This window comes from Camelina sativa, chromosome 18 (genome assembly GCF_030686135.1).
Source record: "Camelina sativa cultivar CO46 ecotype springtype chromosome 18, ASM3068613v1".
NCBI classification, from domain to species: domain Eukaryota; kingdom Viridiplantae; phylum Streptophyta; class Magnoliopsida; order Brassicales; family Brassicaceae; genus Camelina; species Camelina sativa.
The window spans coordinates 10,660,013-10,669,704 of NC_141897.1; the positions used below are offsets into that span (position 1 = coordinate 10,660,013).

Genomic DNA, 9,692 nt, shown 5'->3' on the forward strand with positions numbered 1-9,692 from the left:
GAAAGAGTAACATAGCTGTTTAATGCTTTGAATCAATGTTTTCTCTCGGTTTTAGCCTGTTTTGGGATAAAACGTGTTTAACTGTTGTCTAAACACTCCAAATTCATTTCGAACTCTTACAATTAGTTAAATGCATTGGATTGTCACACATTCTGACCCTAGAAACAGTAACAAAACTATTTACTGCTTTGAATCAACGTTTTCTCGGTTTTAGTCTTTTTTGGGACAAATTGGGTATGAGTGGTGTCTAAACACTCCAAATTCAACCCGAACTCTTATTATTAGTCAAATGCATTGGATTGTTACATATTTTGACCCTAGAAAGAGTAACATACCTGTTTACTGCTTCGAATCAATGTTTTCTCTCGGTTTTAGCCTGTTTTCTAGATTTAAACCTCCTTTGGGATAAAACGGGTGTAACTGTTGTCTAAACACTCCAAATTCATCCCGAACTCTTACAATTAGTTAAATTCATTGGATTGTCACACATTCTGACCCTAGAAACAGTAACAAAGATGTTTACTGCTTTGAATCAACGTTTTCTCGGTTTTGGCCTGTTTCGGGACAAAATTGGTATTAGTGGTGTCTAAACACTCCAAATTCATCCCGAACTCTTATAATTAGTCAAATGCATTGGATTGTTACATATTTTGACCCTAGAAAGATTAACATAGCTGTTTAATGCTTCGAATCAAGTTTTCTCTCGGTTTTAGCCTGTTTTGGGATAAAACGTGTTTAACTGTTGTCTAAACACTCCAAATTCATTTCGAACTCTTACAATTAGTTAAATGCATTGGATCGTCACACATTCTGACCCTAGAAACAGTAACAATGCTTTTTACTGCTTAGAATCAATATTTTCTCGGTTTTAGGTTGTTTAGGGACAAAATGGGTCTAAGTGGTCTATAAACACTCCAAATTCAACCCGAACTCTTATAATTACTTAAATGCATTGGGTTGTTACATATTTTGACCATAGAAAGAGTAAAATACCTGTTTACTTTATCGAATCAATGTTTTCTCTCGGTTTTAGCCTGGTTTATAGATTTAAGCCTGCTTTGGGATAAAACGGGTTTAACTGTTGTCTCAACACTCCAAATTCATCCCGAACTCTTACAATTAGTTAAATGCATTGGATTGTCACACATTCTGACACTGGAAACAGTAACAAAGCTGTTTACTGCTTTGAATCAACGTTTTCTCGGTTTTAGCCTGTTTCGGGACAAAATTGGTATGAGTGGTGTCTAAACACTCCAAATTCAACCCGAACTCTTATTATTAGTCAAATACATTGGATTGTTACATATTTTGACCCTAGAAAGAGTAACATACCTGTTTACTGCTTCAAATCAATGTTTTCTCTCGGTTTTAGCCTGTTTTCAAGATTTAAGCCTCCTTTGTGATAAAACGGGTGTAACTGTTGTCTAAACACTCCAAATTCATCCCGAACTGTTACAATTAGTTAAATTCATTGGATTGTCACACATTCTGACCCTAGAAACAGTAACAAAGCTGTTTACTGCTTTGAATCAACGTTTTCTTGGTTTTAGCCTGTTTCGGGACAAAATGGGTATGAGTGGTGTCTAAACACTCCAAATTCAACCCGAACACTTATAATTAGTCAAATGCGTTGGATTGTTACATATTTTGACCCTAGAAAGAGTAACATAGCTGTTTAATGCTTCGAATCAAGTTTTCTCTCGGTTTTAGCCTGTTTTGGGATAAAACGTGTTTAACTGTTGTCTAAACACTCCAAATTCATTTCGAACTCTTACAATTAGTTAAATGCATTGGATTGTCACACATTCTGGCCCTAGAAACAGTAACAAAACTGTTTACTGCTTTGAATCAACGTTTTCTCGGTTTTAGCCTTTTTCGGGACAAAATGGGTATGAGTCGTGTCTAAACACTCCAAATTTAACCCGAACTCTTATTATTAGTCAAATGCATTGGATTGTTACATATTTTAACCCTATAAAGAGCAACATACCTGTTTACTGCTTCGAATCAATGTTTTCTCTCGGTTTTAGCCAGTTTTCTAGATTTAAGCCTCTTTTGGGATAAAAACGGATGTAACTGTTGTCTAAACACTCCAAATTCATCCCGAACTCTTACAATTAGTTAAATACATTGGCTTGTTACATATGTTGACCCTAGAAAGAGTAACATAGCTGTTTAATGCTTCGAGTCAATGTTTTCTCTTGGTTTTAGCCTGTTTTCTCGGTTTAAGCCGGTTTTGAGATAAAACGGGTTTAACTGTTGTCTAAACACTCCAAATTCATTGCGAACTCTTACTATTAGTCAAATGCATTGGAATGTCACACATTCTGACCCTAGCAACAGTAACAATGCTGTTTACTGCTTAGAGTCAATGTTTTCTCGATTTTAGCCTGTTTAGTGAGAAAATGGGTCTAAGTGGTCTCTAAACACTCCAAATTCAACCCGAACTCTTATAATTACTTAAATGCATTGGATTGTTACATATTTTGACCATAGAAAGAGTAACATACCTGTTTACTGCATCGAATCAATGTTTTCTCTCAGTTTTAGCCTGGTTTCTAGATTTAAGCCTGCTTTGGGATAAAACGGGTTTAAATGTTGTCTAAACACTCCAAATTCATCCCGAACACTTACAATTAGTTAAATGCATTGGATTGTCACACATTCTGACACTGGAAACAGTAACAAAGCTGTTTACTGCTTTGAATCAACGTTTTCTCGGTTTTAGCCTGTTTCAGGACAAAATTTGTATGAGTGGTGTCTAAACACTCCAAATTCAACCCGAACTCTTATAATTAGTCAAATGCATTGGATTGTTACATATTTTGACCCTAGAAAGAGTAACATCGCTGTTTAATGCTTCGAATCAATGTTTTCTCTCGGTTTTAGCCTGTTTTGGGATAAAACGTGTTTAACTGTTGTCTAAACACTCCAAATTCATTTCGAACTCTTACAATTAGTTAAATGCATTGGATTGTCACACATTCTTACCCTAGAAACAGTAACAAAACTATTTACCGTTTTGAATCAACGTTTTCTCGGTTTTAGTCTTTTTCGGGACAAAATGGGTATGAGTGGTGTCTAAACACTCCAAATTCAACCCGAACTCTTATTATTAGTCAAACGCATTGGATTAATACATATTTTGACCTTAGAAAGAGTAACATACCTGTTTACTGCTTCGAATCAATGTTTTCTCTCGGTTTTAGCCTGTTTTCTAGATTTAAGCCTCCTTTGGGATAAAACGGGTGTAACTGTTGTCTAAACACTCCAAATTCATCCCGAACTCTTACAATTAGTTAAATTCATTGGATTGTCACACATTGTGACCCTAGAAACAGTAACAAAGCTGTTTACTGCTTTGAATCAATGTTTTCTCGGTTTTGGCCTGTTTCGGGACAAAATTGGTATGAGTGGTGTCTAAACACTCCAAATTCAACCCGAACTCTTATAATTAGTCAAATGCATTGGATTGTTACATATTTTGACCCTAGAAAGAGTAACATAGCTGTTTAATGCTTCGAATCAAGTTTTCTCTCGGTTTTAGCCTGTTTTGGGATAAAACGTGTTTAACTGTTGTCTAAACACTCCAAATTCATTTCAAACTCTTACAATTAGTTAAATGCATTGGATATTCACACATTCTGACCCTAGAAACAGTAACAATGCTGTTTACTGCTTAGAATCAATGTTTTCTCGGTTTTAGCTTGTTTAGGGACAAAATGGGTCTAAGTGGTCTATAAACACTCCAAATTCAACCCGAACTCTTATAATTACTTAAATGCATTGGGTTGTTACATATTTTGACCATAGAAAGAGTAACATACCTGTTAACTGCATCGAATCGATGTTTTCTCTCGGTTTTAGCCTGGTTTATAGATTTAAGCCTGCTTTGGGATAAAACGGGTTTAACTGTTGTCTAAACACTCCAAATTCATCCCGAACTCTTACAATTAGTTAAATGCATTGGATTGTCACACATTCTGACACTGGAAACAGTAACAAAGCTGTTTACTGCTTTGAATCAACGTTTTCTCGGTTTTAGCCTGTTTCGGGACAAAATTGGTATGAGTGGTGTCTAAACACTCCAATTTCAACCCGAACTCTTATAATTAGTCAAATGCATTGGATTGTTACATATTTTGACCCTAGAAAGAGTAACATAGCTGTTTAATGCTTCGAATCAATGTTTTCTCTCGGTTTTAGCCTGTTTTGGGATAAAATGTGTTTAACTGTTGTCTAAACACTCCAAATTCATTTCGAACTCTTACAATTAGTTAAATGCATTGGATTGTCACACATTCTTACCCTCGAAACAGTAACGAAACTATTTACTGCTTTGAATCAACGTTTTCTCGGTTTTAGCCTTTTTCGGGACAAAATGGGTATGAGTGGTGTCTAAACACTCCAAATTCAACCCGAACTCTTATTATTAGTCAAATACATTGGATTGTTACATATTTTGACCCTAGAAAGAGTAACATACCTGTTTACTGCTTCGAATCAATGTTTTCTCTCGGTTTTAGCCTGTTTTCAAGATTTAAGCCTCCTTTGTGATAAAACGGGTGTAACTGTTGTCTAAACACTCCAAATTCATCCTGAACTCTTACAAATAGTTAAATTCATTGGATTGTCACACATTCTGACCCTAGAAACAGTAACAAAGCTGTTTACTGCTTTGAATCAACGTTTTCTTGGTTTTAGCCTGTTTCGGGACAAAATGGGTATGAGTGGTGTCTAAACACTCCAAATTCAACCTGAACTCTTATAATTAGCCAAATGCATTGGATTGTTACATATTTATACCCTAGAAAGAGTAACATAGCTGTTTTATGCTACAAATCAATGTTTTCTCTCGGTTTTAGCCTGTTTTGGGATAAATCGTGTTTAACTGTAGTCTAAACACTCCAAATTCATTTCGAACTCTTACAGTTAGTTAAATGCATTGGATTGTGATGTTCATATATTTTACCATGTTTTCCCTTAGTTTATTCACATCTTTTGCATCTTTTGCTAGCCATTTTCATCATTATTGTGTAGCTTTAGGACTAATCATGCATTAGAGTTTAGTTGCATTGCATTTGCATCTTTTCATGCATAAACAGGTGATTTTGGAGCTTAAGGAGCACGGAAACAATCCTGAGGAGAAGTGAAGCAATCTTGAAGGGAAAGCAAGAGAGTTAAGGCTGAAGAACCAAGGTCCAGAGTCCAACTCGACCAAGCACTCGACCGAGTGGGTAGATGGACTCGACCGAGTGGAGTGTGCACGAGAGAAGCCAGCTCGACCATGGACTCGACTGAGCACTGGTCGAGTTGACCGAGCCGTTTGACTACTTTGACTTTTTCTATTTTTAGGGCTTCCACCTCCTCACCTATATAAGGCCTTGTACCTGCAGCCACCAAAGAGTCCAACTTTTTAGATATTCCCTAAACCTAGTTTTTACCTTTTTTAGTTTTATTCCTTTTGCATTTTTATTTTTAAGATCTTGTACTTCCTTATGAAAGAAGACTAGATTCTTATATTTTGTTGGTTCTATAACTTTCAAGATATTGAGAATTTGAGTTTCATCCTTTCATCAATATTGAAGATCTTTGTTTAATCTTTCTAATAATGCAAGTTTCAATATTTTCTGGGTTTTTGACTTTGATCACCATGTATTGTTGTGAGTAGTTTCCTTAGGATCTTGAGGATGGATTAGGATGGATTGATCTTGTGGTTTGTGTGACTTGGTCAAGCTTGATTGTTGTAGATCTCTTCTAGGGTAGATGATCTTAATGCTGATTCTATATCTGAGAGGGTAGAGTCTGATTTCAAGCTTCTTAGCATCACACCAATGTTTAGGAAGCATAGATAAGGCTAGATCTAGAGCTTACCATTAGGCTTGCTAAGAGATTAGAGGTCTTGTTTGGTCTGAGATGTATTGCTTAATGCCTGCTTGTGTAGATTCTTTACTGTGTGAGAACAAGTCTAAATTGCATAGGTTTGATTGTTTCTTGACCATGAGAGTGGGAGAAACTTGTCTTAGATTAATATGTCTAGAGGTTAGCTCAAAGTTTGCTTGAGATTTGTTGACCAAGTTAGATAACCACAATGATTAGTCCATCCCATGAATCCATCCTCAGGACCTTCTTTGTTTATTGAAATCTTAGTCTTAATCCTGTTGCTTGCTTGTTGTTTGATTGGATTTAGCATTACTCTGTTTTTATTGCATTGCTCTGTTTCTGCGTCTAGTCTAGCTCGACCACCCACTCGACCTACACTCGGTCGAGTGCTGCTCGAGTTCATCCCCAGAACTCTGTGTCTATGATTTGTGTTTGTCTTGTTTCATTCATGTTTCATTCCAGTTGCATACATTTAGTTTTCAGTTCATTAATTATCTTGCATTAGTTCATTAGTAGTAGTCTCTGTTTCTGTTCTTGCTTTATCACTGTTTCAATCATTCAGTTTCATTTGCATCTAGTTGTTAGTTCTTGTAGTTTATTTTCTCCATTTTACATTTTCTTCCTAGGATTGTTAGTGACAAACAATCTTTACATTTGTCTTAACTTAGATTCATATGCATATCTTAATTGTTCACAAACACTCATTTAGGATTGATACCTCTTGTACTGCAATAGCATAAGGGGAATTGAAACACCCATCCATCATTCCATTCATATCTCACCATTGCATACATCATCATTCACACCACAAAATAAACTTGTTTCAATTTGGCGTCGTTGCCCATTTGAGTGTGTTTTTGTGACATTTAGGATCCATATTGGTCTAAGATTAAGTTCTTTTATACACTTGTGAGGTTGCTGTACTCGAATCTTCTGTTTCTGGGTTGAAGTTCCATTTCAGGTACCACTCGACCAGTCACTCGACCACCACCCGACCGAGTCGTGATCGAGCACCTGCTCGAGCCAGAAGCCGGATCTCTATAACCATCATTTTCCAGTCGACTTGACCTCCTACTTGAGCCTGTGCTCAGTCGCTTGCCTAGCAAAAATCGTTTGTGTCTGTTAATGCACACAAGGTCTAAAGGAAAGGACAATCTTCTTAGGCCTATTGACAACATCAACAAAAAGACCAAGAGTTTAGGAGCTAAGCAAAGGAGAGTTGTTCAGCAACAACAAGAGGTTATAGTAGCTATGGATCAACAGGATCAGGTTCAGAGACCAAGGAACATTGGTGCTGGAGATGCACCCAACACTCACAACCAAAGAGCTGGCATTGTGCCACCAACTGTTGCCAACAACAACTTTGAGATCAAGAGTGGATTGATCTGAATGATTCAGGCCAATAAATTCCATGGATTGCCTATGGAAGATCCACTAGATCATCTTGATGAGTTTGATAGAATCTGTGGTCTTACCAAGATCAATGGAGTAAGTGAAGATGGTTTCAAGCTGAGGTTGTTCCCTTTCTCACTTGGGGACAAGGCTCATTTATGGGAAAAGACTCTCCCTACTGGTGCAATCACTACTTGGGATGCATGCAAGAAGCCTTTCTTGGCCAACTTTTTCTCCAATGCTAGTGACAGCAAGACTAAGGAATGAGATCTCTGGATTTGCTCAAAGGAGTAATGAAAGCTTTTGTGAAGCTTGGGAGAGATTCAAGGGATACCAAACTCAATGTCCTCATCATGGTTTCAGTGTGGAGTCTTTGTTGAGCACATTGTATAGAGGAGTGCTTCCCAAGTTCAGAATGCTTCTTGATACAGCCTCCAATGGAAACTTCCTCAACAAGAATGTGGAAGAAGGCTGGAAGTTAGTAGAGAACCTTGCACAGTCTGATGGGAACTACAATGAGGACTATGACAGAACCATAAGGTCATCATCAACTGATCAAGAAGACAAGTACAAGAAGGATCTGAAAATGGTGAATGAAAAGCTTGATAGGATCTTGCTAAGTCAGCAAAAGTCTATCCACTTTGTTAGTGAAGAGGAGCCTCCAGTTCAAGAGGGAGAGAATGAGTTTGCTGAGTTATGCTATATGCAAAACCAAGGAGGCTTCAAGGGTTATAACCAAGGAGGGTTTAGGAACAATAATCTGTCCTATAGAAGCACAAATGTGGCCAACCCACAAGATCAAGTCTACCCTCCTCAACAGCCTCAACAGCACCAAAACTATGTCCCCAAACAACAGCAACAGGTGTTCCAGCCCCAGTTGTGTCCCCCACCAGGGTTTCAGACTAACCAAGGCCAGGAACAAGACCTTAGAGCCATGGTACAACAGCTGTTGATTGGTCAAACACAAGGGAAGATAGAGGAAGCCAAACAGTTTGCTGAGCTAAACCAAAGGCTCACATCTCAATACAATGATCTGAATATGAAGTTTGAGGGTCTGAATTCCAGAGTTAAGTACATGGAGAGTAACATAGCCTCTTCTTCAGCTCCAAAACCCAACCAACTTCCTGGAAAAGCTGTCCAAAATCCAAGGGAGTTCACAGCCAAAGCCATTCAAGTTCATGAGGAAGAAGCCACTGAGGACAGTGCAGTTCAAGTTTGGGGGAATTCATTAGTTACTGAAGCCCCAAGTGATGTTTGTAACAAGCAATTAGAGCTCGCACCTGAGCTCGACCATGGACTCGAGCAGCCACTCGACCGAGTGCGTGCTCGAGTGGTCGATCGAGCTGGACAGTCCGAAGCTGTCAAGCCTGCTAAGTACACTCCTCCTGCTTACAAGCCACCTCTTCCATTCCCAGGACGTTTCAAAGCACAAAAGATTAAGGAGCTTAGGGAAATCATTGAGAGAAAGGAGATGATGGCTAAGCAACAAGAAGAAGAGAGGGTTTTAAAGGAAGAAGCTGTGGTTGAGGAAGTGTTGGCCATACAAGAGATCACCATTGCTTACCAAGAAGAAGAGAGAGGACCTGCCTTGGAACAGTATGATCCATATCCTCTCTACAAAGACTTTTTGCTTGATTTGTCAAAGAAGAAGGCTGAAACTCAAGATGAGAAGGATCTTGAGGACCTTGGAGGAGTTATCATTCCAATCAAGCTTAAGGATCCAGGTCCATTCTATCTGCCTTGCACACTTAGCTATCTTCACTACAATCAATGCCTTTGTGATTTGAGAGCTTCAACAAGTGTCATGCCATATTCCATAGCTCAAAAGCTTGGGAGAACTGACTTCAAATCTACTAAACTCCATGTGTGCCTAGCTGATGGGACAAATAGAGAGGTAGTTGGGAGGTTAGAGAATGTCCCAATCAAGATAGGAAGAGCAAGGATCCACACTGACTTTGTGGTGATAGAGATGGACAAGGAGCCTGAAGATCCAATCTTACTAGGGAGGCCATTCTTAGCTACTGTTGGAGCAGTTATTGATGTCAAGGAAGGTTTTGTGACCTTGAACATTGCTGAAGATGTAGTTATGAAGTTCAGTATCTACAATCCAACCAACCTTCCCACCATTGATGACCAGCCTTTTACTATCAAGGACAAAGGTGGTCAAGAAGGGTTAAGTGATAAGGCAACTCCAAAAGCTGAGCTCCCACTTCAAGAGGATTCTGTGGAAAAGCTTAAGAGGTCAGTTCAAGAGTTGACTAGTATGGTTGAGGATCTTCAAGTAAAGCTGAACAAGAGGTCTTTGAGGAAAGCAAGACCAAGGCTCAAAATCAAGAAGAAATATGGTTTGTGTGCTAAGGGTGAGGTGATCAAGGATCAACTTCACAGTGACCAAGAGGTTCCAGGGAGGATTTCAT

At 38.5% G+C, this 9,692-nt stretch overlaps 1 non-coding gene across 1 annotated transcript; it reads right to left on the reverse strand.

Moving 5' to 3' along the window:
- Positions 1-7,528: 7,528 nt before the first annotated feature.
- Positions 7,529-7,635, reverse strand: LOC147922748 (small nucleolar RNA R71). The gene has a single exon (XR_015589836.1). It is a non-coding gene; the product is annotated as a small nucleolar RNA R71 (small nucleolar RNA).
- Between the last annotated feature and the right edge of the window lie 2,057 nt (positions 7,636-9,692).